The sequence below is a fragment of the Ambystoma mexicanum genome, unplaced genomic scaffold (assembly GCF_040938575.1).
Source record: "Ambystoma mexicanum isolate Mex_15411 unplaced genomic scaffold, UKY_AmexF1_1 Mex_scaf46, whole genome shotgun sequence".
In the NCBI taxonomy this organism is placed as follows: domain Eukaryota; kingdom Metazoa; phylum Chordata; class Amphibia; order Caudata; family Ambystomatidae; genus Ambystoma; species Ambystoma mexicanum.
Genome location: NW_027182462.1, coordinates 419853 through 446991, shown reverse-complemented (window position 1 = coordinate 446991; position 27139 = coordinate 419853). Strand labels below are relative to the sequence as shown.

Sequence of the window (27139 nt, the reverse complement as noted above, 5' to 3'; positions counted from 1 at the left end):
ATATACATACATTCTCACACACCCTTCAAATATGTCTACCCAGTAAACATCATGTTGTGTGCTCGTTGTGTTGCTGTTATGCGTCGTAACCTGAGGGGCTCTGTAGCTCAGTGGCAGAGCACTGGTCTTGTAAACCAGGGGTCGTGAGTTCGATCCTCATCAGAGCATCCAAATGGTAATTTTCTTGAACATTGTTGAATAGGAACTGATATTGCACATTGTACCTGTGCAACCTTTTACCAATGGATTCGGGCCTATAACAAAGCCACAAGCGCAAGGTGTCTGAATAGTCTGTGGGGAAGGTCGGCTTTCTGGACCTAATTTCTTCAAGAAAAAGACCTTGATAATTTTGTGATGACAGATGCAGATGATCACGGTGAAGCCCTTACTCTATTGAACAGTACAGCGGTTCTGGGTTGCACGCCTTTCTCTATTTTCAGGGACGTTGATGTGGCAAAATTTAATTGGAAAAGGGTTATTGCCATCACTCACTATTTAAATTCAATGACATCACAGGAAGCAGCAGCATCTGAACTTTGATCTTGGCTGGAAACGTTGAATGATGCCAAACACTGGGAAACTGGAGCTTGCGTTATGCTGGTTTTACTACTAATGGTGTGCCATACGGAAGCTCAAGCACCTTCCTCTGGATTAGTGTTGTGAACCCTCCAGGAGCTCTTGTTATATTTTTCTGAACTTCAACTTGATGTGTTTATCTATCAATGGCCGGGTAAGGAAGAACGAGTCAACGATCTTGTTTCTATTATGACAAACATGATCTATTTTTCACTGACTTTGCACCACCATTGTTTTATCTCTTCTTTAAGCATGGGATTCGAGCACCGTTCCCAAACAGACGAGGTGGCCGAGTGGTTAAGGCGATGGACTGCTAATCCATTGTGCTCTGCACGCGTGGGTTCGAATCCCACCTTCGTCGTATTTTTTCTTTATAGTCTGCATTTAAACATAGACCAAAGTCTTTCAACCTCCCTGTGAAAGACAGGAATGAGTACAGATATGGAAATAGAGATGTAAAAATAAGTTCATTGGTGCAGGCGGAGAATGAAATTAGTCAAAGACTTTCCTCGTAGGTTTCCATTCTTTACTATTATAGGAGCCAAAATCAGCGCAGTTAGTAAACTCCCAAGCTTACATCCCAAATTCTTTTTTCTTTTAGTTGTCTGCCTTTTACATGTTCCTTTTGCCATCATTCTGACCTGCTATCTAAACTCATGAACCTGTTCAGCATCCTACTCAATACATACATACCCGTAAAAGTACATACTCAAACGCATACCGACAATGTATCACCAACATAAGCACACACGCTTTCGCAAATCAGATGTATGATGACGTACTGAACACATGCAGAGATATACAGCCATTTTTACACAACCAGAAATTCATATACCTGGAGATCTACCTAGGTAAAAACCATGGTTTCTTTGCACTTTCTGTTGTTGGCTGTGAGCAAGCAGCAGGTGGCCTTGTAGCTCAGTGGCAGAGCACTGGTCTCGTAAACCAGGGGTCATGAGTTCAAACCTCATCAGGGCCTCGGGCGGATTATTTTCAAAAAGCACGGGGAAGAGAAGCCAGAGTTGCACCATCTACAGAGAACCTTTTATGACGGGATGCATCCTCATAATTGAAGTCTTCCACAGAAGGAGTGAAATAGAGTTCGAGAGGAAGGCCTAATGTTTTCAGGCAAAGACTGACAAAAACCTTGCAATGTCGCATGTAGCTGCTTTGGTGAAAAGACTGTTCAAGTTCACAATGCAACGGAGGGGTGTTCCCCATCTCCATACAATCATCTCTTTGATAATGTAAACGTGCCAGGCGTGTTGAAAGACAAAGACAGACACAACCGCACATACCAGTTGAAGAAAGACAGCCAGCAAACACATTTGTATAGAGGTAAGCAAGCCTCAATTAGAGATGTGAGTCCCTCCGTTTCTGCGGGAGTCCACAAGTTTAATAAAAAATGAACACATATCTTTCATGTTCTAATGATTACCAATCTTTCTGATTAGCTCTGCATAGCTCCAATGGCTATGTGTGTGTGTGTGTGTGTATGTGCCCGTGTGTGTAGGGGAAGGGGTCGGTAGATGTGTTCACGCAGAGCAAGTTGCATACATCGCCAACAGCCATTCTCTCCTGCTCCTGTGCATCCAGTTCGGAAGCGAACCCACCCAATTGTTCTATATGTCTGCTACCCTGACCGCATTCACACATCATTGGCTATTAGTATGCAGCTTGTGGGCGCTGTCAATGGGATATAAGCACCATTCCCCATGTCTGCAATAGCTAGACCAGATTCTGAGGTATGATGAGCAGGGGTCCAGGCACTTCGCCTGACGAACGCCGGGCTTAGCCCTGCCGGGCCTAGCCCTGAGGGGCCTAACTGGGCATGGCCCTGTGTAAGGTAGGGTGAGCAGGGGACCACTTGCAACTAACCTTCGGCACCAATCAGGCATGGAGAGGTCTGTGCAAATGCCCAGCCCTTTAGCAATCTCGATCTGCAAAACCTTCAACTCCTAATTCTCATGGCTCCCAGAAGCCCTAGCCCATATGCAAATGAGGCGAGTTCCTATCAGCATCCTTGTTCTGCTTGATTTTATCAAAGTGACTGCCTGATTAGTGAAAGGGTATTTATTCTCAGAGGTTTGCTTCAAAGGCGATAATGCAGTAAATAGACAACATTATTCTTTGTAAGTTGATATTGTCTCCTGGATCCTACTCCAGTAACCCTTTTTCTACCTTTACAAATGTCTTCCGTAAGTGGTGCTCAGCAGAAAATGGAGTATAATAACAGTTGACATTTTTTATTTTCTGTTCTATTTTCAAAAACCCTCCGTAGCTGTATTTAAAGCGCAAACACCCCATAAATAACTTGCAATGAGTATTCCATGTCTAAAAGGCAGAGGAGCTGTCATACAACATTAACTGACAATCAAGGAAACCTTGAGGTGAACCAAAAAATGTCCAGAACATTTATTGGTTCAATAATTCAGTTTTGAGGTGAATTAGTAAAAAGTTCCAAAGTTGCTCCAGGTGAGGCTTGAACTCACAACCTCGGCATTGCTCACTGCCACTGGAGCTGCTGTGTTTTGGTTTTCGACATGAAACTACACCCACAAACACACACACAAGTGTACAAAAGCACCCACAAGCTCTGGCATTGTCTTTTTAGCTGACACCAAATTATGGGTGCCTTGTAGTGCCCATATTGTGCCACTGGAGCTTACCTTTTAGCCTGATATACACTTTGCCACTGATGTTCAGCCAATGGTGCAGTCAAATGTCCCTTCTACATTTTTGTCATGCTGCAGGCAGTGCCACTGGAGCCAGCATGATGCTCTTCCTCATATTCAACACGTGTCAATTGAAACACCTCCCAATGTCATCTTGGCGATGCCTATAAACACCCCAGGACTTTGATGAATTTTTCTCAACAGCAAGTGAGGCAGTTTTCCTGCAAACGGCTGGATGTACCTCAACAAGGAACGCATTGTGGTTCTATTTTGAAGATGTTTGTGTTATTACCTGTAAAGACTTGAATGCCTAACATAATCCCTGTAGACGAGGTGGCCGAGTGGTTAAGGCGATGGACTGCTAATCTGCTGTACACGCGTGGTTTCGAATCCCACCTTTGTCGATTTTAACTTTTGAAATCTTTTTTAAACATCTGCATTGCTCTAAGCACCATTGCCATTGGCTTTCAAAGAACATACAGACAAAAGTGAAAATATGCATGTTAGTTGATTAAGAAGGACACAAACAAGGTTGTCGTGTTACTGGCAGGAATGCAATCTGCTGTGCTTGACTACCCTTTGAGCCAGAATCCGGATAGAAATTTAAAAAAGCAAAGGTAATATCCATATTGTCTCTCTGCTGCCATGTACATGTTTTTTTCAACTTTCACGCATCACATCTCCTCATTAGTCACCCTAAAATTGCACGGAATACGCACAAATTAGCTGCTCCTCAAAAAATCGGCCAGAAAAAAACAGGTCAAATCACAATCATATACATACATTCTCACACACCCTTCAAATATGTCTACCCAGTAAACATCATGTTGTGTGCTCGTTGTGTTGCTGTTATGCGTCGTAACCTGAGGGGCTCTGTAGCTCAGTGGCAGAGCACTGGTCTTGTAAACCAGGGGTCGTGAGTTCGATCCTCATCAGGGCCTCCAAATGGTAATTTTCTTGAACATTGTTGAATAGGAACTGATATTGCACATTGTACCTGTGCAACCTTTTACCAATGGATTCGGGCCTATAACAAAGCCACAAGCGCAAGGTGTCTGAATAGTCTGTGGGGAAGGTCGGCTTTCTGGACCTAATTTCTTCAAGAAAAAGACCTTGATAATTTTGTGATGACAGATGCAGATGATCACGGTGAAGCCCTTACTCTATTGAACAGTACAGCGGTTCTGGGTTGCACGCCTTTCTCTATTTTCAGGGACGTTGATGTGGCAAAATTTAATTGGAAAAGGGTTATTGCCATCACTCACTATTTAAATTCAATGACATCACAGGAAGCAGCAGCATCTGAACTTTGATCTTGGCTGGAAACGTTGAATGATGCCAAACACTGGGAAACTGGAGCTTGCGTTATGCTGGTTTTACTACTAATGGTGTGCCATACGGAAGCTCAAGCACCTTCCTCTGGATTAGTGTTGTGAACCCTCCAGGAGCTCTAGTTATATTTTTCTGAACTTCAACTTGATGTGTTTATCTATCAATGGCCGGGTAAGGAAGAACGAGTCAACGATCTTGTTTCTATTATGACAAACATGATCTATTTTTCACTGACTTTGCACCACCATTGTTTTATCTCTTCTTTAAGCATGGGATTCGAGCACCGTTCCCAAACAGACGAGGTGGCCGAGTGGTTAATGCGATGGACTGCTAATCCATTGTGCTCTGCACGCGTGGGTTCGAATCCCACCTTCGTCGTATTTTTTCTTTATAGTCTGCATTTAAACATAGACCAAAGTCTTTCAACCTCCCTGTGAAAGACAGGAATGAGTACAGATATGGAAATAGAGATGTAAAAATAAGTTCATTGGTGCAGGCGGAGAATGAAATTAGTCAAAGACTTTCCTCGTAGGTTTCCATTCTTTACTATTATAGGAGCCAAAATCAGCGCAGTTAGTAAACTCCCAAGCTTACATCCCAAATTCTTTTTTCTTTTAGTTGTCTGCCTTTTACATGTTCCTTTTGCCATCATTCTGACCTGCTATCTAAACTCATGAACCTGTTCAGCATCCTACTCAATACATACATACCCGTAAAAGTACATACTCAAACGCATACCGACAATGTATCACCAACATAAGCACACACGCTTTCGCAAATCAGATGTATGATGACGTACTGAACACATGCAGAGATATACAGCCATTTTTACACAACCAGAAATTCATATACCTGGAGATCTACCTAGGTAAAAACCATGGTTTCTTTGCACTTTCTGTTGTTGGCTGTGAGCAAGCAGCAGGTGGCCTTGTAGCTCAGTGGCAGAGCACTGGTCTCGTAAACCAGGGGTCATGAGTTCAAACCTCATCAGCGCCTCGGGCGGATTATTTTCAAAAAGCACGGGGAAGAGAAGCCAGAGTTGCACCATCTACAGAGAACCTTTTATGACGGGATGCATCCTCATAATTGAAGTCTTCCACAGAAGGAGTGAAATAGAGTTCGAGAGGAAGGCCTAATGTTTTCAGGCAAAGACTGACAAAAACCTTGCAATGTCGCATGTAGCTGCTTTGGTGAAAAGACTGTTCAAGTTCACAATGCAACGGAGGGGTGTTCCCCCATCTCCATACAATCATCTCTTTGATAATGTAAACGTGCCAGGCGTGTTGAAAGACAAAGACAGACACAACCGCACATACCAGTTGAAGAAAGACAGCCAGCAAACACATTTGTATAGAGGTAAGCAAGCCTCAATTAGAGATGTGAGTCCCTCCGTTTCTGCGGGAGTCCACAAGTTTAATAAAAAATGAACACATATCTTTCATGTTCTAATGATTACCAATCTTTCTGATTAGCTCTGCATAGCTCCAATGGCTATGTGTGTGTGTGTGTGTGTATGTGCCCGTGTGTGTAGGGGAAGGGGTCGGTAGATGTGTTCACGCAGAGCAAGTTGCATACATCGCCAACAGCCATTCTCTCCTGCTCCTGTGCATCCAGTTCGGAAGCGAACCCACCCAATTGTTCTATATGTCTGCTACCCTGACCGCATTCACACATCATTGGCTATTAGTATGCAGCTTGTGGGCGCTGTCAATGGGATATAAGCACCATTCCCCATGTCTGCAATAGCTAGACCAGATTCTGAGGTATGATGAGCAGGGGTCCAGGCACTTCGCCTGACGAACGCCGGGCTTAGCCCTGCCGGGCCTAGCCCTGAGGGGCCTAACTGGGCATGGCCCTGTGTAAGGTAGGGTGAGCAGGGGACCACTTGCAACTAACCTTCGGCACCAATCAGGCATGGAGAGGTCTGTGCAAATGCCCAGCCCTTTAGCAATCTCGATCTGCAAAACCTTCAACTCCTAATTCTCATGGCTCCCAGAAGCCCTAGCCCATATGCAAATGAGGCTAGTTCCTATCAGCATCCTTGTTCTGCTTGATTTTATCAAAGTGACTGCCTGATTAGTGAAAGGGTATTTATTCTCAGAGGTTTGCTTCAAAGGCGATAATGCAGTAAATAGACAACATTATTCTTTGTAAGTTGATATTGTCTCCTGGATCCTACTCCAGTAACCCTTTTTCTACCTTTACAAATGTCTTCCGTAAGTGGTGCTCAGCAGAAAATGGAGTATAATAACAGTTGACATTTTTTATTTTCTGTTCTATTTTCAAAAACCCTCCGTAGCTGTATTTAAAGCGCAAACACCCCATAAATAACTTGCAATGAGTATTCCATGTCTAAAAGGCAGAGGAGCTGTCATACAACATTAACTGACAATCAAGGAAACCTTGAGGTGAACCAAAAAATGTCCAGAACATTTATTGGTTCAATAATTCAGTTTTGAGGTGAATTAGTAAAAAGTTCCAAAGTTGCTCCAGGTGAGGCTTGAACTCACAACCTCGGCATTGCTCACTGCATGTACTGCTGTATAAGTACCGCGCGCTAACCGATTGCGCCACTGGAGCTGCTGTGTTTTGGTTTTCGACATGAAACTACACCCACAAACACACACACAAGTGTACAAAAGCACCCACAAGCTCTGGCATTGTCTTTTTAGCTGACACCAAATTATGGGTGCCTTGTAGTGCCCATATTGTGCCACTGGAGCTTACCTTTTAGCCTGATATACACTTTGCCACTGATGTTCAGCCAATGGTGCAGTCAAATGTCCCTTCTACATTTTTGTCATGCTGCAGGCAGTGCCACTGGAGCCAGCATGATGCTCTTCCTCATATTCAACACGTGTCAATTGAAACACCTCCCAATGTCATCTTGGCGATGCCTATAAACACCCCAGGACTTTGATGAATTTTTCTCAACAGCAAGTGAGGCAGTTTTCCTGCAAACGGCTGGATGTACCTCAACAAGGAACGCATTGTGGTTCTATTTTGAAGATGTTTGTGTTATTACCTGTAAAGACTTGAATGCCTAACATAATCCCTGTAGACGAGGTGGCCGAGTGGTTAAGGCGATGGACTGCTAATCTGCTGTACACGCGTGGTTTCGAATCCCACCTTTGTCGATTTTAACTTTTGAAATCTTTTTTAAACATCTGCATTGCTCTAAGCACCATTGCCATTGGCTTTCAAAGAACATACAGACAAAAGTGAAAATATGCATGTTAGTTGATTAAGAAGGACACAAACAAGGTTGTCGTGTTACTGGCAGGAATGCAATCTGCTGTGCTTGACTACCCTTTGAGCCAGAATCCGGATAGAAATTTAAAAAAGCAAAGGTAATATCCATATTGTCTCTCTGCTGCCATGTACATGTTTTTTTCAACTTTCACGCATCACATCTCCTCATTAGTCACCCTAAAATTGCACGGAATACGCACAAATTAGCTGCTCCTCAAAAAATCGGCCAGAAAAAAACAGGTCAAATCACAATCATATACATACATTCTCACACACCCTTCAAATATGTCTACCCAGTAAACATCATGTTGTGTGCTCGTTGTGTTGCTGTTATGCGTCGTAACCTGAGGGGCTCTGTAGCTCAGTGGCAGAGCACTGGTCTTGTAAACCAGGGGTCGTGAGTTCGATCCTCATCAGGGCCTCCAAATGGTAATTTTCTTGAACATTGTTGAATAGGAACTGATATTGCACATTGTACCTGTGCAACCTTTTACCAATGGATTCGGGCCTATAACAAAGCCACAAGCGCAAGGTGTCTGAATAGTCTGTGGGGAAGGTCGGCTTTCTGGACCTAATTTCTTCAAGAAAAAGACCTTGATAATTTTGTGATGACAGATGCAGATGATCACGGTGAAGCCCTTACTCTATTGAACAGTACAGCGGTTCTGGGTTGCACGCCTTTCTCTATTTTCAGGGACGTTGATGTGGCAAAATTTAATTGGAAAAGGGTTATTGCCATCACTCACTATTTAAATTCAATGACATCACAGGAAGCAGCAGCATCTGAACTTTGATCTTGGCTGGAAACGTTGAATGATGCCAAACACTGGGAAACTGGAGCTTGCGTTATGCTGGTTTTACTACTAATGGTGTGCCATACGGAAGCTCAAGCACCTTCCTCTGGATTAGTGTTGTGAACCCTCCAGGAGCTCTAGTTATATTTTTCTGAACTTCAACTTGATGTGTTTATCTATCAATGGCCGGGTAAGGAAGAACGAGTCAACGATCTTGTTTCTATTATGACAAACATGATCTATTTTTCACTGACTTTGCACCACCATTGTTTTATCTCTTCTTTAAGCATGGGATTCGAGCACCGTTCCCAAACAGACGAGGTGGCCGAGTGGTTAAGGCGATGGACTGCTAATCCATTGTGCTCTGCACGCGTGGGTTCGAATCCCACCTTCGTCGTATTTTTTCTTTATAGTCTGCATTTAAACATAGACCAAAGTCTTTCAACCTCCCTGTGAAAGACAGGAATGAGTACAGATATGGAAATAGAGATGTAAAAATAAGTTCATTGGTGCAGGCGGAGAATGAAATTAGTCAAAGACTTTCCTCGTAGGTTTCCATTCTTTACTATTATAGGAGCCAAAATCAGCGCAGTTAGTAAACTCCCAAGCTTACATCCCAAATTCTTTTTTCTTTTAGTTGTCTGCCTTTTACATGTTCCTTTTGCCATCATTCTGACCTGCTATCTAAACTCATGAACCTGTTCAGCATCCTACTCAATACATACATACCCGTAAAAGTACATACTCAAACGCATACCGACAATGTATCACCAACATAAGCACACACGCTTTCGCAAATCAGATGTATGATGACGTACTGAACACATGCAGAGATATACAGCCATTTTTACACAACCAGAAATTCATATACCTGGAGATCTACCTAGGTAAAAACCATGGTTTCTTTGCACTTTCTGTTGTTGGCTGTGAGCAAGCAGCAGGTGGCCTTGTAGCTCAGTGGCAGAGCACTGGTCTCGTAAACCAGGGGTCATGAGTTCAAACCTCATCAGGGCCTCGGGCGGATTATTTTCAAAAAGCACGGGGAAGAGAAGCCAGAGTTGCACCATCTACAGAGAACCTTTTATGACGGGATGCATCCTCATAATTGAAGTCTTCCACAGAAGGAGTGAAATAGAGTTCGAGAGGAAGGCCTAATGTTTTCAGGCAAAGACTGACAAAAACCTTGCAATGTCGCATGTAGCTGCTTTGGTGAAAAGACTGTTCAAGTTCACAATGCAACGGAGGGGTGTTCCCCATCTCCATACAATCATCTCTTTGATAATGTAAACGTGCCAGGCGTGTTGAAAGACAAAGACAGACACAACCGCACATACCAGTTGAAGAAAGACAGCCAGCAAACACATTTGTATAGAGGTAAGCAAGCCTCAATTAGAGATGTGAGTCCCTCCGTTTCTGCGGGAGTCCACAAGTTTAATAAAAAATGAACACATATCTTTCATGTTCTAATGATTACCAATCTTTCTGATTAGCTCTGCATAGCTCCAATGGCTATGTGTGTGTGTGTGTGTGTATGTGCCCGTGTGTGTAGGGGAAGGGGTCGGTAGATGTGTTCATGCAGAGCAAGTTGCATACATCGCCAACAGCCATTCTCTCCTGCTCCTGTGCATCCAGTTCGGAAGCGAACCCACCCAATTGTTCTATATGTCTGCTACCCTGACCGCATTCACACATCATTGGCTATTAGTATGCAGCTTGTGGGCGCTGTCAATGGGATATAAGCACCATTCCCCATGTCTGCAATAGCTAGACCAGATTCTGAGGTATGATGAGCAGGGGTCCAGGCACTTCGCCTGACAAACGCCGGGCTTAGCCCTGCCGGGCCTAGCCCTGAGGGGCCTAACTGGGCATGGCCCTGTGTAAGGTAGGGTGAGCAGGGGACCACTTGCAACTAACCTTCGGCACCAATCAGGCATGGAGAGGTCTGTGCAAATGCCCAGCCCTTTAGCAATCTCGATCTGCAAAACCTTCAACTCCTAATTCTCATGGCTCCCAGAAGCCCTAGCCCATATGCAAATGAGGCGAGTTCCTATCAGCATCCTTGTTCTGCTTGATTTTATCAAAGTGACTGCCTGATTAGTGAAAGGGTATTTATTCTCAGAGGTTTGCTTCAAAGGCGATAATGCAGTAAATAGACAACATTATTCTTTGTAAGTTGATATTGTCTCCTGGATCCTACTCCAGTAACCCTTTTTCTACCTTTACAAATGTCTTCCGTAAGTGGTGCTCAGCAGAAAATGGAGTATAATAACAGTTGACATTTTTTATTTTCTGTTCTATTTTCAAAAACCCTCCGTAGCTGTATTTAAAGCGCAAACACCCCATAAATAACTTGCAATGAGTATTCCATGTCTAAAAGGCAGAGGAGCTGTCATACAACATTAACTGACAATCAAGGAAACCTTGAGGTGAACCAAAAAATGTCCAGAACATTTATTGGTTCAATAATTCAGTTTTGAGGTGAATTAGTAAAAAGTTCCAAAGTTGCTCCAGGTGAGGCTTGAACTCACAACCTCGGCATTGCTCACTGCATGTACTGCTGTATAAGTACCGCGCGCTAACCGATTGCGCCACTGGAGCTGCTGTGTTTTGGTTTTCGACATGAAACTACACCCACAAACACACACACAAGTGTACAAAAGCACCCACAAGCTCTGGCATTGTCTTTTTAGCTGACACCAAATTATGGGTGCCTTGTAGTGCCCATATTGTGCCACTGGAGCTTACCTTTTAGCCTGATATACACTTTGCCACTGATGTTCAGCCAATGGTGCAGTCAAATGTCCCTTCTACATTTTTGTCATGCTGCAGGCAGTGCCACTGGAGCCAGCATGATGCTCTTCCTCATATTCAACACGTGTCAATTGAAACACCTCCCAATGTCATCTTGGCGATGCCTATAAACACCCCAGGACTTTGATGAATTTTTCTCAACAGCAAGTGAGGCAGTTTTCCTGCAAACGGCTGGATGTACCTCAACAAGGAACGCATTGTGGTTCTATTTTGAAGATGTTTGTGTTATTACCTGTAAAGACTTGAATGCCTAACATAATCCCTGTAGACGAGGTGGCCGAGTGGTTAAGGCGATGGACTGCTAATCTGCTGTACACGCGTGGTTTCGAATCCCACCTTTGTCGATTTTAACTTTTGAAATCTTTTTTAAACATCTGCATTGCTCTAAGCACCATTGCCATTGGCTTTCAAAGAACATACAGACAAAAGTGAAAATATGCATGTTAGTTGATTAAGAAGGACACAAACAAGGTTGTCGTGTTACTGGCAGGAATGCAATCTGCTGTGCTTGACTACCCTTTGAGCCAGAATCCGGATAGAAATTTAAAAAAGCAAAGGTAATATCCATATTGTCTCTCTGCTGCCATGTACATGTTTTTTTCAACTTTCACGCATCACATCTCCTCATTAGTCACCCTAAAATTGCACGGAATACGCACAAATTAGCTGCTCCTCAAAAAATCGGCCAGAAAAAAACAGGTCAAATCACAATCATATACATACATTCTCACACACCCTTCAAATATGTCTACCCAGTAAACATCATGTTGTGTGCTCGTTGTGTTGCTGTTATGCGTCGTAACCTGAGGGGCTCTGTAGCTCAGTGGCAGAGCACTGGTCTTGTAAACCAGGGGTCGTGAGTTCGATCCTCATCAGGGCATCCAAATGGTAATTTTCTTGAACATTGTTGAATAGGAACTGATATTGCACATTGTACCTGTGCAACCTTTTACCAATGGATTCGGGCCTATAACAAAGCCACAAGCGCAAGGTGTCTGAATAGTCTGTGGGGAAGGTCGGCTTTCTGGACCTAATTTCTTCAAGAAAAAGACCTTGATAATTTTGTGATGACAGATGCAGATGATCACGGTGAAGCCCTTACTCTATTGAACAGTACAGCGGTTCTGGGTTGCACGCCTTTCTCTATTTTCAGGGACGTTGATGTGGCAAAATTTAATTGGAAAAGGGTTATTGCCATCACTCACTATTTAAATTCAATGACATCACAGGAAGCAGCAGCATCTGAACTTTGATCTTGGCTGGAAACGTTGAATGATGCCAAACACTGGGAAACTGGAGCTTGCGTTATGCTGGTTTTACTACTAATGGTGTGCCATACGGAAGCTCAAGCACCTTCCTCTGGATTAGTGTTGTGAACCCTCCAGGAGCTCTTGTTATATTTTTCTGAACTTCAACTTGATGTGTTTATCTATCAATGGCCGGGTAAGGAAGAACGAGTCAACGATCTTGTTTCTATTATGACAAACATGATCTATTTTTCACTGACTTTGCACCACCATTGTTTTATCTCTTCTTTAAGCATGGGATTCGAGCACCGTTCCCAAACAGACGAGGTGGCCGAGTGGTTAAGGCGATGGACTGCTAATCCATTGTGCTCTGCACGCGTGGGTTCGAATCCCACCTTCGTCGTATTTTTTCTTTATAGTCTGCATTTAAACATAGACCAAAGTCTTTCAACCTCCCTGTGAAAGACAGGAATGAGTACAGATATGGAAATAGAGATGTAAAAATAAGTTCATTGGTGCAGGCGGAGAATGAAATTAGTCAAAGACTTTCCTCGTAGGTTTCCATTCTTTACTATTATAGGAGCCAAAATCAGCGCAGTTAGTAAACTCCCAAGCTTACATCCCAAATTCTTTTTTCTTTTAGTTGTCTGCCTTTTACATGTTCCTTTTGCCATCATTCTGACCTGCTATCTAAACTCATGAACCTGTTCAGCATCCTACTCAATACATACATACCCGTAAAAGTACATACTCAAACGCATACCGACAATGTATCACCAACATAAGCACACACGCTTTCGCAAATCAGATGTATGATGACGTACTGAACACATGCAGAGATATACAGCCATTTTTACACAACCAGAAATTCATATACCTGGAGATCTACCGAGGTAAAAACCATGGTTTCTTTGCACTTTCTGTTGTTGGCTGTGAGCAAGCAGCAGGTGGCCTTGTAGCTCAGTGGCAGAGCACTGGTCTCGTAAACCAGGGGTCATGAGTTCAAACCTCATCAGGGCCTCGGGCGGATTATTTTCAAAAAGCAAAAAGCACGGGGAAGAGAAGCCAGAGTTGCACCATCTACAGAGAACCTTTTATGACGGGATGCATCCTCATAATTGAAGTCTTCCACAGAAGGAGTGAAATAGAGTTCGAGAGGAAGGCCTAATGTTTTCAGGCAAAGACTGACAAAAACCTTGCAATGTCGCATGTAGCTGCTTTGGTGAAAAGACTGTTCAAGTTCACAATGCAACGGAGGGGTGTTCCCCATCTCCATACAATCATCTCTTTGATAATGTAAACGTGCCAGGCGTGTTGAAAGACAAAGACAGACACAACCGCACATACCAGTTGAAGAAAGACAGCCAGCAAACACATTTGTATAGAGGTAAGCAAGCCTCAATTAGAGATGTGAGTCCCTCCGTTTCTGCGGGAGTCCACAAGTTTAATAAAAAATGAACACATATCTTTCATGTTCTAATGATTACCAATCTTTCTGATTAGCTCTGCATAGCTCCAATGGCTATGTGTGTGTGTGTGTGTGTATGTGCCCGTGTGTGTAGGGGAAGGGGTCGGTAGATGTGTTCACGCAGAGCAAGTTGCATACATCGCCAACAGCCATTCTCTCCTGCTCCTGTGCATCCAGTTCGGAAGCGAACCCACCCAATTGTTCTATATGTCTGCTACCCTGACCGCATTCACACATCATTGGCTATTAGTATGCAGCTTGTGGGCGCTGTCAATGGGATATAAGCACCATTCCCCATGTCTGCAATAGCTAGACCAGATTCTGAGGTATGATGAGCAGGGGTCCAGGCACTTCGCCTGACAAACGCCGGGCTTAGCCCTGCCGGGCCTAGCCCTTAGGGGCCTAACTGGGCATGGCCCTGTGTAAGGTAGGGTGAGCAGGGGACCACTTGCAACTAACCTTCGGCACCAATCAGGCATGGAGAGGTCTGTGCAAATGCCCAGCCCTTTAGCAATCTCGATCTGCAAAACCTTCAACTCCTAATTCTCATGGCTCCCAGAAGCCCTAGCCCATATGCAAATGAGGCGAGTTCCTATCAGCATCCTTGTTCTGCTTGATTTTATCAAAGTGACTGCCTGATTAGTGAAAGGGTATTTATTCTCAGAGGTTTGCTTCAAAGGCGATAATGCAGTAAATAGACAACATTATTCTTTGTAAGTTGATATTGTCTCCTGGATCCTACTCCAGTAACCCTTTTTCTACCTTTACAAATGTCTTCCGTAAGTGGTGCTCAGCAGAAAATGGAGTATAATAACAGTTGACATTTTTTATTTTCTGTTCTATTTTCAAAAACCCTCCGTAGCTGTATTTAAAGCGCAAACACCCCATAAATAACTTGCAATGAGTATTCCATGTCTAAAAGGCAGAGGAGCTGTCATACAACATTAACTGACAATCAAGGAAACCTTGAGGTGAACCAAAAAATGTCCAGAACATTTATTGGTTCAATAATTCAGTTTTGAGGTGAATTAGTAAAAAGTTCCAAAGTTGCTCCAGGTGAGGCTTGAACTCACAACCTCGGCATTGCTCACTGCATGTACTGCTGTATAAGTACCGCGCGCTAACCGATTGCGCCACTGGAGCTGCTGTGTTTTGGTTTTCGACATGAAACTACACCCACAAACACACACACAAGTGTACAAAAGCACCCACAAGCTCTGGCATTGTCTTTTTAGCTGACACCAAATTATGGGTGCCTTGTAGTGCCCATATTGTGCCACTGGAGCTTACCTTTTAGCCTGATATACACTTTGCCACTGATGTTCAGCCAATGGTGCAGTCAAATGTCCCTTCTACATTTTTGTCATGCTGCAGGCAGTGCCACTGGAGCCAGCATGATGCTCTTCCTCATATTCAACACGTGTCAATTGAAACACCTCCCAATGTCATCTTGGCGATGCCTATAAACACCCCAGGACTTTGATGAATTTTTCTCAACAGCAAGTGAGGCAGTTTTCCTGCAAACGGCTGGATGTACCTCAACAAGGAACGCATTGTGGTTCTATTTTGAAGATGTTTGTGTTATTACCTGTAAAGACTTGAATGCCTAACATAATCCCTGTAGACGAGGTGGCCGAGTGGTTAAGGCGATGGACTGCTAATCTGCTGTACACGCGTGGTTTCGAATCCCACCTTTGTCGATTTTAACTTTTGAAATCTTTTTTAAACATCTGCATTGCTCTAAGCACCATTGCCATTGGCTTTCAAAGAACATACAGACAAAAGTGAAAATATGCATGTTAGTTGATTAAGAAGGACACAAACAAGGTTGTCGTGTTACTGGCAGGAATGCAATCTGCTGTGCTTGACTACCCTTTGAGCCAGAATCCGGATAGAAATTTAAAAAAGCAAAGGTAATATCCATATTGTCTCTCTGCTGCCATGTACATGTTTTTTTCAACTTTCACGCATCACATCTCCTCATTAGTCACCCTAAAATTGCACGGAATACGCACAAATTAGCTGCTCCTCAAAAAATCGGCCAGAAAAAAACAGGTCAAATCACAATCATATACATACATTCTCACACACCCTTCAAATATGTCTACCCAGTAAACATCATGTTGTGTGCTCGTTGTGTTGCTGTTATGCGTCGTAACCTGAGGGGCTCTGTAGCTCAGTGGCAGAGCACTGGTCTTGTAAACCAGGGGTCGTGAGTTCGATCCTCATCAGGGCCTCCAAATGGTAATTTTCTTGAACATTGTTGAATAGGAACTGATATTGCACATTGTACCTGTGCAACCTTTTACCAATGGATTCGGGCCTATAACAAAGCCACAAGCGCAAGGTGTCTGAATAGTCTGTGGGGAAGGTCGGCTTTCTGGACCTAATTTCTTCAAGAAAAAGACCTTGATAATTTTGTGATGACAGATGCAGATGATCACGGTGAAGCCCTTACTCTATTGAACAGTACAGCGGTTCTGGGTTGCACGCCTTTCTCTATTTTCAGGGACGTTGATGTGGCAAAATTTAATTGGAAAAGGGTTATTGCCATCACTCACTATTTAAATTCAATGACATCACAGGAAGCAGCAGCATCTGAACTTTGATCTTGGCTGGAAACGTTGAATGATGCCAAACACTGGGAAACTGGAGCTTGCGTTATGCTGGTTTTACTACTAATGGTGTGCCATACGGAAGCTCAAGCACCTTCCTCTGGATTAGTGTTGTGAACCCTCCAGGAGCTCTTGTTATATTTTTCTGAACTTCAACTTGATGTGTTTATCTATCAATGGCCGGGTAAGAAAGAACGAGTCAACGATCTTGTTTCTACTATGACAAACATGATCTATTTTTCACTGACTTTGCACCACCATTGTTTTATCTCTTCTTTAAGCATGGGACTCGAGCACCGTTCCCAAACAGACGAGGTGGCCGAGTGGTTAAGGCGATGGACTGCTAATCCATTGTGCTCTGCACGCGTGGGTTCGAATCCCACCTTCCTCGTATTTTTTCTTTATAGTCTGCATTTAAACATAGACCAAAGTCTTTCAACCTCCCAGTGAAAGACAGGAATGAGTACAGATATGGAAATAGAGATGTAAAAATAAGTTCATTGGTGCAGGCGGAGAATGAAATTAGTCAAAGACTTTCCTCGTAGGTTTCCATTCTTTACTATTATAGGAGCCAAAATCAGCGCAGTTAGTAAATTCCCAAGCTTACATCCCAAATTCTTTTTTCTTTTAGTTGTCTGCCTTTTACATGTTCCTTTTGCCATCATTCTGACCTGCTATCTAAACTCATGAACCTGTTCAGCATCCTACTCAATACATACATACTCGTAAAAGTACATACTCAAGCGCATACCGACAATGTATCACCAACATAAGCACACACGCTTTCGCAAATCAGATGTATGATGACGTACTGAACACATGCAGAGATATACAGCCATTTTTACACAACCAGGAATTCATATACCTGGAGATCTACCTAGGTAAAACCCATGGTTTCTTTGCACTTTCTGTTGTTGGCTGTGAGCAAGCAGCAGGTGGCCTTGTAGCTCAGTGGCAGAGCACTGGTCTCGTAAACCAGCGGTCATGAGTACAAACCTCATCAGGGCCTCGGGCGGATTATTTTCAAAAAGCACGGGGAAGAGAAGCCAGAGTTGCACCATCTACAGAGAACCTTTTATGACGGGATGCATCCTCATAATTGAAGTCTTCCACAGAAGGAGTGAAATAGAGTTCGAGAGGAAGGCCTAATGTTTTCAGGCAAAGACTGACAAAAACCTTGCAATGTCGCATGTAGCTGCTTTGGTGAAAAGACTGTTCAAGTTCACAATGCAACGGAGGGGTGTTCCCCATCTCCATACAATCATCTCTTTGATAATGTAAACGTGCCAGGCGTGTTGAAAGACAAAGACAGACACAACCGCACATACCAGTTGAAGAAAGACAGCCAGCAAACACATTTGTATAGAGGTAAGCAAGCCTCAATTAGAGATGTGAGTCCCTCCGTTTCTGCGGGAGTCCACAAGTTTAATAAAAAATGAACACATATCTTTCATGTTCTAATGATTACCAATCTTTCTGATTAGCTCTGCATAGCTCCAATGGCTATGTGTGTGTGTGTGTGTATGTGCCCGTGTGTGTAGGGGAAGGGGTCGGTAGATGTGTTCACGCAGAGCAAGTTGCATACATCGCCAACAGCCATTCTCTCCTGCTCCTGTGCATCCAGTTCGGAAGCGAACCCACCCAATTGTTCTATATGTCTGCTACCCTGACCGCATTCACACATCATTGGCTATTAGTATGCAGCTTGTGGGCGCTGTCAATGGGATATAAGCACCATTCCCCATGTCTGCAATAGCTAGACCAGATTCTGAGGTATGATGAGCAGGGGTCCAGGCACTTCGCCTGACGAACGCCGGGCTTAGCCCTGCCGGGCCTAGCCCTGAGGGGCCTAACTGGGCATGGCCCTGTGTAAGGTAGGCTGAGCAGGGGACCACTTGCAACTAACCTTCGGCACCAATCAGGCATGGAGAGGTCTGTGCAAAGGCCCAGCCCTTTAGCAATCTCGATCTGCAAAACCTTCAACTCCTAATTCTCATGGCTCCCAGAAGCCCTAGCCCATATGCAAATGAGGCGAGTTCCTATCAGCATCCTTGTTCTGCTTGATTTTATCAAAGTGACTGCCTGATTAGTGAAAGGGTATTTATTCTCAGAGGTTTGCTTCAAAGGCGATAATGCAGTAAATAGACAACATTATTCTTTGTAAGTTGATATTGTCTCCTGGATCCTACTCCAGTAACCCTTTTTCTACCTTTACAAATGTCTTCCGTAAGTGGTGCTCAGCAGAAAATGGAGTATAATAACAGTTGACATTTTTTATTTTCTGTTCTATTTTCAAAAACCCTCCGTAGCTGTATTTAAAGCGCAAACACCCCATAAATAACTTGCAATGAGTATTCCATGTCTAAAAGGCAGAGGAGCTGTCATACAACATTAACTGACAATCAAGGAAACCTTGAGGTGAACCAAAAAATGTCCAGAACATTTATTGGTTCAATAATTCAGTTTTGAGGTGAATTAGTAAAAAGTTCCAAAGTTGCTCCAGGTGAGGCTTGAACTCACAACCTCGGCATTGCTCACTGCATGTACTGCTGTATAAGTACCGCGCGCTAACCGATTGCGCCACTGGAGCTGCTGGGTTTTGGTTTTCGACAAGAAACTACACCCACAAACACACACACAAGTGTACAAAAGCACCCACAAGCTCTGGCATTGTCTTTTTAGCTGACACCAAATTATGGGTGCCTTGTAGTGCCCATATTGTGCCACTGGAGCTTACCTTTTAGCCTGATATACACTTTGCCACTGATGTTCAGCCAATGGTGCAGTCAAATGTCCCTTCTACATTTTTGTCATGCTGCAGGCAGTGCCACTGGAGCCAGCATGATGCTCTTCCTCATATTCAACACGTGTCAATTGAAACACCTCCCAATGTCATCTTGGCGATGCCTATAAACACCCCAGGACTTTGATGAATTTTTCTCAACAGCAAGTGAGGCAGTTTTCCTGCAAACGGCTGGATGTACCTCAACAAGGAACGCATTGTGGTTCTATTTTGAAGATGTTTGTGTTATTACCTGTAAAGACTTGAATGCCTAACATAATCCCTGCAGACGAGGTGGCCGAGTGGTTAAGGCGATGGACTGCTAATCTGCTGTACACGCGTGGTTTCGAATCCCACCTTTGTCGATTTTAACTTTTGAAATCTTTTTTAAACATCTGCATTGCTCTAAGCACCATTGCCATTGGCTTTCAAAGAACATACAGACAAAAGTGAAAATATGCATGTTAGTTGATTAAGAAGGACACAAACAAGGTTGTCGTGTTACTGGCAGGAATGCAATCTGCTGTGCTTGACTACCCTTTGAGCCAGAATCCGGATAGAAATTTAAAAAAGCAAAGGTAATATCCATATTGTCTCTCTGCTGCCATGTACATGTTTTTTTCAACTTTCACGCATCACATCTCCTCATTAGTCACCCTAAAATTGCGCGGAATACGCACAAATTAGCTGCTCCTCAAAAAATCGCCCAGAAAAAAACAGGTCAAATCACAATCATATACATACATTCTCACACACCCTTCAAATATGTCTACCCAGTAAACATCATGTTGTGTGCTCGTTGTGTTGCTGTTATGCGTCATAACCTGAGGGGCTCTGTAGCTCAGTGGCAGAGCACTGGTCTTGTAAACCAGGGGTCGTGAGTTCGATCCTCATCAGGGCCTCCAAATGGTAATTTTCTTGAACATTGTTGAATAGGAACTGATATTGCACATTGTACCTGTGCAACCTTTTACCAATGGATTCGGGCCTATAACAAAGCCACAAGCGCAAGGTGTCTGAATAGTCTGTGGGGAAGGTCGGCTTTCTGGACCTAATTTCTTCAAGAAAAAGACCTTGATAATCTTGTGATGACAGATGCAGATGATCACGGTGAAGCCCTTACTCTATTGAACAGTACAGCGGTTCTGGGTTGCACGCCTTTCTCTATTTTCAGGGACGTTGATGTGGCAAAATTTAATTGGAAAAGGGTTATTGCCATCACTCACTATTTAAATTCAATGACATCACAGGAAGCAGCAGCATCTGAACTTTGATCTTGGCTGGAAACGTTGAATGATGCCAAACACTGGGAAACTGGAGCTTGCGTTATGCTGGTTTTACTACTAATGGTGTGCCATACGGAAGCTCAAGCACCTTCCTCTGGATTAGTGTTGTGAACCCTCCAGGAGCTCTTGTTATATTTTTCTGAACTTCAACTTGATGTGTTTATCTATCAATGGCCGGGTAAGAAAGAACGAGTCAACGATCTTGTTTCTACTATGACAAACATGATCTATTTTTCACTGACTTTGCACCACCATTGTTTTATCTCTTCTTTAAGCATGGGACTCGAGCACCGTTCCCAAACAGACGAGGTGGCCGAGTGGTTAAGGCGATGGACTGCTAATCCATTGTGCTCTGCACGCGTGGGTTCGAATCCCACCTTCCTCGTATTTTTTCTTTATAGTCTGCATTTAAACATAGACCAAAGTCTTTCAACCTCCCAGTGAAAGACAGGAATGAGTACAGATATGGAAATAGAGATGTAAAAATAAGTTCATTGGTGCAGGCGGAGAATGAAATTAGTCAAAGACTTTCCTCGTAGGTTTCCATTCTTTACTATTATAGGAGCCAAAATCAGCGCAGTTAGTAAATTCCCAAGCTTACATCCCAAATTCTTTTTTCTTTTAGTTGTCTGCCTTTTACATGTTCCTTTTGCCATCATTCTGACCTGCTATCTAAACTCATGAACCTGTTCAGCATCCTACTCAATACATACATACTCGTAAAAGTACATACTCAAGCGCATACCGACAATGTATCACCAACATAAGCACACACGCTTTCGCAAATCAGATGTATGATGACGTACTGAACACATGCAGAGATATACAGCCATTTTTACACAACCAGGAATTCATATACCTGGAGATCTACCTAGGTAAAACCCATGGTTTCTTTGCACTTTCTGTTGTTGGCTGTGAGCAAGCAGCAGGTGGCCTTGTAGCTCAGTGGCAGAGCACTGGTCTCGTAAACCAGCGGTCATGAGTACAAACCTCATCAGGGCCTCGGGCGGATTATTTTCAAAAAGCACGGGGAAGAGAAGCCAGAGTTGCACCATCTACAGAGAACCTTTTATGACGGGATGCATCCTCATAATTGAAGTCTTCCACAGAAGGAGTGAAATAGAGTTCGAGAGGAAGGCCTAATGTTTTCAGGCAAAGACTGACAAAAACCTTGCAATGTCGCATGTAGCTGCTTTGGTGAAAAGACTGTTCAAGTTCACAATGCAACGGAGGGGTGTTCCCCATCTCCATACAATCATCTCTTTGATAATGTAAACGTGCCAGGCGTGTTGAAAGACAAAGACAGACACAACCGCACATACCAGTTGAAGAAAGACAGCCAGCAAACACATTTGTATAGAGGTAAGCAAGCCTCAATTAGAGATGTGAGTCCCTCCGTTTCTGCGGGAGTCCACAAGTTTAATAAAAAATGAACACATATCTTTCATGTTCTAATGATTACCAATCTTTCTGATTAGCTCTGCATAGCTCCAATGGCTATGTGTGTGTGTGTGTGTATGTGCCCGTGTGTGTAGGGGAAGGGGTCGGTAGATGTGTTCACGCAGAGCAAGTTGCATACATCGCCAACAGCCATTCTCTCCTGCTCCTGTGCATCCAGTTCGGAAGCGAACCCACCCAATTGTTCTATATGTCTGCTACCCTGACCGCATTCACACATCATTGGCTATTAGTATGCAGCTTGTGGGCGCTGTCAATGGGATATAAGCACCATTCCCCATGTCTGCAATAGCTAGACCAGATTCTGAGGTATGATGAGCAGGGGTCCAGGCACTTCGCCTGACGAACGCCTGACGAACGCCGGGCTTAGCCCTGCCGGGCCTAGCCCTGAGGGGCCTAACTGGGCATGGCCCTGTGTAAGGTAGGCTGAGCAGGGGACCACTTGCAACTAACCTTCGGCACCAATCAGGCATGGAGAGGTCTGTGCAAAGGCCCAGCCCTTTAGCAATCTCGATCTGCAAAACCTTCAACTCCTAATTCTCATGGCTCCCAGAAGCCCTAGCCCATATGCAAATGAGGCGAGTTCCTATCAGCATCCTTGTTCTGCTTGATTTTATCAAAGTGACTGCCTGATTAGTGAAAGGGTATTTATTCTCAGAGGTTTGCTTCAAAGGCGATAATGCAGTAAATAGACAACATTATTCTTTGTAAGTTGATATTGTCTCCTGGATCCTACTCCAGTAACCCTTTTTCTACCTTTACAAATGTCTTCCGTAAGTGGTGCTCAGCAGAAAATGGAGTATAATAACAGTTGACATTTTTTATTTTCTGTTCTATTTTCAAAAACCCTCCGTAGCTGTATTTAAAGCGCAAACACCCCATAAATAACTTGCAATGAGTATTCCATGTCTAAAAGGCAGAGGAGCTGTCATACAACATTAACTGACAATCAAGGAAACCTTGAGGTGAACCAAAAAATGTCCAGAACATTTATTGGTTCAATAATTCAGTTTTGAGGTGAATTAGTAAAAAGTTCCAAAGTTGCTCCAGGTGAGGCTTGAACTCACAACCTCGGCATTGCTCACTGCATGTACTGCTGTATAAGTACCGCGCGCTAACCGATTGCGCCACTGGAGCTGCTGGGTTTTGGTTTTCGACAAGAAACTACACCCACAAACACACACACAAGTGTACAAAAGCACCCACAAGCTCTGGCATTGTCTTTTTAGCTGACACCAAATTATGGGTGCCTTGTAGTGCCCATATTGTGCCACTGGAGCTTACCTTTTAGCCTGATATACACTTTGCCACTGATGTTCAGCCAATGGTGCAGTCAAATGTCCCTTCTACATTTTTGTCATGCTGCAGGCAGTGCCACTGGAGCCAGCATGATGCTCTTCCTCATATTCAACACGTGTCAATTGAAACACCTCCCAATGTCATCTTGGCGATGCCTATAAACACCCCAGGACTTTGATGAATTTTTCTCAACAGCAAGTGAGGCAGTTTTCCTGCAAACGGCTGGATGTACCTCAACAAGGAACGCATTGTGGTTCTATTTTGAAGATGTTTGTGTTATTACCTGTAAAGACTTGAATGCCTAACATAATCCCTGTAGACGAGGTGGCCGAGTGGTTAAGGCGATGGACTGCTAATCTGCTGTACACGCGTGGTTTCGAATCCCACCTTTGTCGATTTTAACTTTTGAAATCTTTTTTAAACATCTGCATTGCTCTAAGCACCATTGCCATTGGCTTTCAAAGAACATACAGACAAAAGTGAAAATATGCATGTTAGTTGATTAAGAAGGACACAAACAAGGTTGTCGTGTTACTGGCAGGAATGCAATCTGCTGTGCTTGACTACCCTTTGAGCCAGAATCCGGATAGAAATTTAAAAAAGCAAAGGTAATATCCATATTGTCTCTCTGCTGCCATGTACATGTTTTTTTCAACTTTCACGCATCACATCTCCTCATTAGTCACCCTAAAATTGCGCGGAATACGCACAAATTAGCTGCTCCTCAAAAAATCGCCCAGAAAAAAACAGGTCAAATCACAATCATATACATACATTCTCACACACCCTTCAAATATGTCTACCCAGTAAACATCATGTTGTGTGCTCATTGTGTTGCTGTTATGCGTCATAACCTGAGGGGCTCTGTAGCTCAGTGGCAGAGCACTGGTCTTGTAAAGCAGGGGTCGTGAGTTCGATCCTCATCAGGGCCTCCAAATGGTAATTTTCTTGAACATTGTTGAATAGGAACTGATATTGCACATTGTACCTGTGCAACCTTTTACCAATGGATTCGGGCCTATAACAAAGCCACAAGCGCAAGGTGTCTGAATAGTCTGTGGGGAAGGTCGGCTTTCTGGACCTAATTTCTTCAAGAAAAAGACCTTGATAATCTTGTGATGACAGATGCAGATGATCACGGTGAAGCCCTTACTCTATTGAACAGTACAGCGGTTCTGGGTTGCACGCCTTTCTCTATTTTCAGGGACGTTGATGTGGCAAAATTTAATTGGAAAAGGGTTATTGCCATCACTCACTATTTAAATTCAATGACATCACAGGAAGCAGCAGCATCTGAACTTTGATCTTGGCTGGAAACGTTGAATGATGCCAAACACTGGGAAACTGGAGCTTGCGTTATGCTGGTTTTACTACTAATGGTGTGCCATACGGAAGCTCAAGCACCTTCCTCTGGATTAGTGTTGTGAACCCTCCAGGAGCTCTTGTTATATTTTTCTGAACTTCAACTTGATGTGTTTATCTATCAATGGCCGGGTAAGGAAGAACGAGTCAACGATCTTGTTTCTACTATGACAAACATGATCTATTTTTCACTGACTTTGCACCACCATTGTTTTATCTCTTCTTTAAGCATGGGACTCGAGCACCGTTCCCAAACAGACGAGGTGGCCGAGTGGTTAAGGCGATGGACTGCTAATCCATTGTGCTCTGCACGCGTGGGTTCGAATCCCACCTTCCTCGTATTTTTTCTTTATAGTCTGCATTTAAACATAGACCAAAGTCTTTCAACCTCCCTGTGAAAGACAGGAATGAGTACAGATGTGGAAATAGAGATGTAAAAATAAGTTCATTGGTGCAGGCGGAGAATGAAATTAGTCAAAGACTTTCCTCGTAGGTTTCCATTCTTTACTATTATAGGAGCCAAAATCAGCGCAGTTAGTAAATTCCCAAGCTTACATCCCAAATTCTTTTTTCTTTTAGTTGTCTGCCTTTTACATGTTCCTTTTGCCATCATTCTGACCTGCTATCTAAACTCATGAACCTGTTCAGCATCCTACTCAATACATACATACCCGTAAAAGTACATACTCAAACGCATACCGACAATGTATCACCAACATAAGCACACACGCTTTCGCAAATCAGATGTATGATGACGTACTGAACACATGCAGAGATATACAGCCATTTTTACACAACCAGAAATTCATATACCTGGAGATCTAACTAGGTAAAACCCATGGTTTCTTTGCACTTTCTGTTGTTGGCTGTGAGCAAGCAGCAGGTGGCCTTGTAGCTCAGTGGCAGAGCACTGGTCTCGTAAACCAGCGGTCATGAGTTCAAACCTCATCAGGGCCTCGGGCGGATTATTTTCAAAAAGCACGGGGAAGAGAAGCCAGAGTTGCACCATCTACAGAGAACCTTTTATGACGGGATGCATCCTCATAATTGAAGTCTTCCACAGAAGGAGTGAAATAGAGTTCGAGAGGAAGGCGTAATGTTTTCAGGCAAAGACTGACAAAAACCTTGCAATGTCGCATGTAGCTGCTTTGGTGAAAAGACTGTTCAAGTTCACAATGCAACGGAGGGGTGTTCCCCACCTCCATACAATCATCTCTTTGATAATGTAAACGTGCCAGGCGTGTTGAAAGACAAAGACAGACACAACCGCACATACCAGTTGAAGAAAGACAGCCAGCAAACACATTTGTATAGAGGTAAGCAAGCCTCAATTAGAGATGTGAGTCCCTCCGTTTCTGCAGGAGTCCACAAGTTTAATAAAAAATGAACACATATCTTTCATGTTCTAATGATTACCAATCTTTCTGATTAGCTCTGCATAGCTCCAATGGCTATGTGTGTGTGTGTGTGTGTATGTGCCCGTGTGTGTAGGGGAAGGGGTCGGTAGATGTGTTCACGCAGAGCAAATTGCATACATCGCCAACAGCCATTCTCTCCTGCTCCTGTGCATCCAGTTCGGAAGCGAACCCACCCAATTGTTCTATATGTCTGCTACCCTGACCGCATTCACACATCATTGGCTATTAGTATGCAGCTTGTGGGCGCTGTCAATGGGATATAAGCACCATTCCCCATGTCTGCAATAGCTAGACCAGATTCTGAGGTATGATGAGCAGGGGTCCAGGCACTTCGCCTGACGAACGCCGGGCTTAGCCCTGCCGGGCCTAGCCCTGAGGGGCCTAACTGGGCATGGCCCTGTGTAAGGTAGGGTGAGCAGGGGACCACTTGCAACTAACCTTCGGCACCAATCAGGCATGGAGAGGTCTGTGCAAATGCCCAGCCCTTTAGCAATCTCGATCTGCAAAACCTTCAACTCCTAATTCTCATGGCTCCCAGAAGCCCTAGCCCATATGCAAATGAGGCGAGTTCCTATCAGCATCCTTGTTCTGCTTGATTTTATCAAAGTGACTGCCTGATTAGTGAAAGGGTATTTATTCTCAGAGGTTTGCTTCAAAGGCGATAATGCAGTAAATAGACAACATTATTCTTTGTAAGTTGATATTGTCTCCTGGATCCTACTCCAGTAACCCTTTTTCTACCTTTACAAATGTCTTCCGTAAGT

General features: G+C 43.6%; 26 non-coding genes across 26 annotated transcripts; 21 read left to right on the top strand and 5 right to left on the bottom strand.

Moving 5' to 3' along the window:
* The first annotated feature begins 96 nt into the window (after window positions 1-96).
* Window positions 97-171, top strand: TRNAT-UGU (transfer RNA threonine (anticodon UGU)). Its single transcript has one exon. It is a non-coding gene; the product is annotated as a tRNA-Thr (tRNA).
* Window positions 172-855: 684 nt separating this feature from the next.
* On the top strand, window positions 856-937 carry TRNAS-GCU (transfer RNA serine (anticodon GCU)). The gene has a single exon. It is a non-coding gene; the product is annotated as a tRNA-Ser (tRNA).
* Window positions 938-1483: 546 nt separating this feature from the next.
* Window positions 1484-1555, top strand: TRNAT-CGU (transfer RNA threonine (anticodon CGU)). Its single transcript has one exon. It is a non-coding gene; the product is annotated as a tRNA-Thr (tRNA).
* Window positions 1556-4120: 2565 nt separating this feature from the next.
* TRNAT-UGU (transfer RNA threonine (anticodon UGU)) lies at window positions 4121-4192 on the top strand. Its single transcript has one exon. It is a non-coding gene; the product is annotated as a tRNA-Thr (tRNA).
* A 687-nt stretch (window positions 4193-4879) lies between these two features.
* On the top strand, window positions 4880-4961 carry TRNAS-GCU (transfer RNA serine (anticodon GCU)). Its single transcript has one exon. It is a non-coding gene; the product is annotated as a tRNA-Ser (tRNA).
* Window positions 4962-5507: 546 nt separating this feature from the next.
* On the top strand, window positions 5508-5579 carry TRNAT-CGU (transfer RNA threonine (anticodon CGU)). Its single transcript has one exon. It is a non-coding gene; the product is annotated as a tRNA-Thr (tRNA).
* A 1489-nt stretch (window positions 5580-7068) lies between these two features.
* TRNAI-UAU (transfer RNA isoleucine (anticodon UAU)) lies at window positions 7069-7163 on the bottom strand. The gene is made up of 2 exons: window positions 7126-7163; window positions 7069-7104 (listed from the first exon to the last, which is right to left on the bottom strand). It is a non-coding gene; the product is annotated as a tRNA-Ile (tRNA).
* A 1022-nt stretch (window positions 7164-8185) lies between these two features.
* TRNAT-UGU (transfer RNA threonine (anticodon UGU)) lies at window positions 8186-8257 on the top strand. The gene has a single exon. It is a non-coding gene; the product is annotated as a tRNA-Thr (tRNA).
* Window positions 8258-8944: 687 nt separating this feature from the next.
* TRNAS-GCU (transfer RNA serine (anticodon GCU)) lies at window positions 8945-9026 on the top strand. The gene has a single exon. It is a non-coding gene; the product is annotated as a tRNA-Ser (tRNA).
* A 546-nt stretch (window positions 9027-9572) lies between these two features.
* Window positions 9573-9644, top strand: TRNAT-CGU (transfer RNA threonine (anticodon CGU)). The gene has a single exon. It is a non-coding gene; the product is annotated as a tRNA-Thr (tRNA).
* Window positions 9645-11132: 1488 nt separating this feature from the next.
* Window positions 11133-11227, bottom strand: TRNAI-UAU (transfer RNA isoleucine (anticodon UAU)). The gene is made up of 2 exons: window positions 11190-11227; window positions 11133-11168 (listed from the first exon to the last, which is right to left on the bottom strand). It is a non-coding gene; the product is annotated as a tRNA-Ile (tRNA).
* Window positions 11228-12249: 1022 nt separating this feature from the next.
* On the top strand, window positions 12250-12324 carry TRNAT-UGU (transfer RNA threonine (anticodon UGU)). The gene has a single exon. It is a non-coding gene; the product is annotated as a tRNA-Thr (tRNA).
* A 684-nt stretch (window positions 12325-13008) lies between these two features.
* Window positions 13009-13090, top strand: TRNAS-GCU (transfer RNA serine (anticodon GCU)). The gene has a single exon. It is a non-coding gene; the product is annotated as a tRNA-Ser (tRNA).
* Window positions 13091-13636: 546 nt separating this feature from the next.
* TRNAT-CGU (transfer RNA threonine (anticodon CGU)) lies at window positions 13637-13708 on the top strand. Its single transcript has one exon. It is a non-coding gene; the product is annotated as a tRNA-Thr (tRNA).
* A 1495-nt stretch (window positions 13709-15203) lies between these two features.
* On the bottom strand, window positions 15204-15298 carry TRNAI-UAU (transfer RNA isoleucine (anticodon UAU)). The gene is made up of 2 exons: window positions 15261-15298; window positions 15204-15239 (listed from the first exon to the last, which is right to left on the bottom strand). It is a non-coding gene; the product is annotated as a tRNA-Ile (tRNA).
* A 1022-nt stretch (window positions 15299-16320) lies between these two features.
* Window positions 16321-16392, top strand: TRNAT-UGU (transfer RNA threonine (anticodon UGU)). The gene has a single exon. It is a non-coding gene; the product is annotated as a tRNA-Thr (tRNA).
* Window positions 16393-17079: 687 nt separating this feature from the next.
* TRNAS-GCU (transfer RNA serine (anticodon GCU)) lies at window positions 17080-17161 on the top strand. The gene has a single exon. It is a non-coding gene; the product is annotated as a tRNA-Ser (tRNA).
* Window positions 17162-17707: 546 nt separating this feature from the next.
* TRNAT-CGU (transfer RNA threonine (anticodon CGU)) lies at window positions 17708-17779 on the top strand. The gene has a single exon. It is a non-coding gene; the product is annotated as a tRNA-Thr (tRNA).
* A 1486-nt stretch (window positions 17780-19265) lies between these two features.
* TRNAI-UAU (transfer RNA isoleucine (anticodon UAU)) lies at window positions 19266-19360 on the bottom strand. Its single transcript has 2 exons — window positions 19323-19360; window positions 19266-19301 (listed from the first exon to the last, which is right to left on the bottom strand). It is a non-coding gene; the product is annotated as a tRNA-Ile (tRNA).
* Window positions 19361-20382: 1022 nt separating this feature from the next.
* TRNAT-UGU (transfer RNA threonine (anticodon UGU)) lies at window positions 20383-20454 on the top strand. The gene has a single exon. It is a non-coding gene; the product is annotated as a tRNA-Thr (tRNA).
* Window positions 20455-21141: 687 nt separating this feature from the next.
* TRNAS-GCU (transfer RNA serine (anticodon GCU)) lies at window positions 21142-21223 on the top strand. The gene has a single exon. It is a non-coding gene; the product is annotated as a tRNA-Ser (tRNA).
* Window positions 21224-21769: 546 nt separating this feature from the next.
* On the top strand, window positions 21770-21841 carry TRNAT-CGU (transfer RNA threonine (anticodon CGU)). Its single transcript has one exon. It is a non-coding gene; the product is annotated as a tRNA-Thr (tRNA).
* A 1497-nt stretch (window positions 21842-23338) lies between these two features.
* On the bottom strand, window positions 23339-23433 carry TRNAI-UAU (transfer RNA isoleucine (anticodon UAU)). Its single transcript has 2 exons — window positions 23396-23433; window positions 23339-23374 (listed from the first exon to the last, which is right to left on the bottom strand). It is a non-coding gene; the product is annotated as a tRNA-Ile (tRNA).
* A 1022-nt stretch (window positions 23434-24455) lies between these two features.
* On the top strand, window positions 24456-24527 carry TRNAT-UGU (transfer RNA threonine (anticodon UGU)). The gene has a single exon. It is a non-coding gene; the product is annotated as a tRNA-Thr (tRNA).
* A 687-nt stretch (window positions 24528-25214) lies between these two features.
* TRNAS-GCU (transfer RNA serine (anticodon GCU)) lies at window positions 25215-25296 on the top strand. The gene has a single exon. It is a non-coding gene; the product is annotated as a tRNA-Ser (tRNA).
* Window positions 25297-25842: 546 nt separating this feature from the next.
* On the top strand, window positions 25843-25914 carry TRNAT-CGU (transfer RNA threonine (anticodon CGU)). Its single transcript has one exon. It is a non-coding gene; the product is annotated as a tRNA-Thr (tRNA).
* The last annotated feature ends 1225 nt before the right edge of the window (window positions 25915-27139 follow it).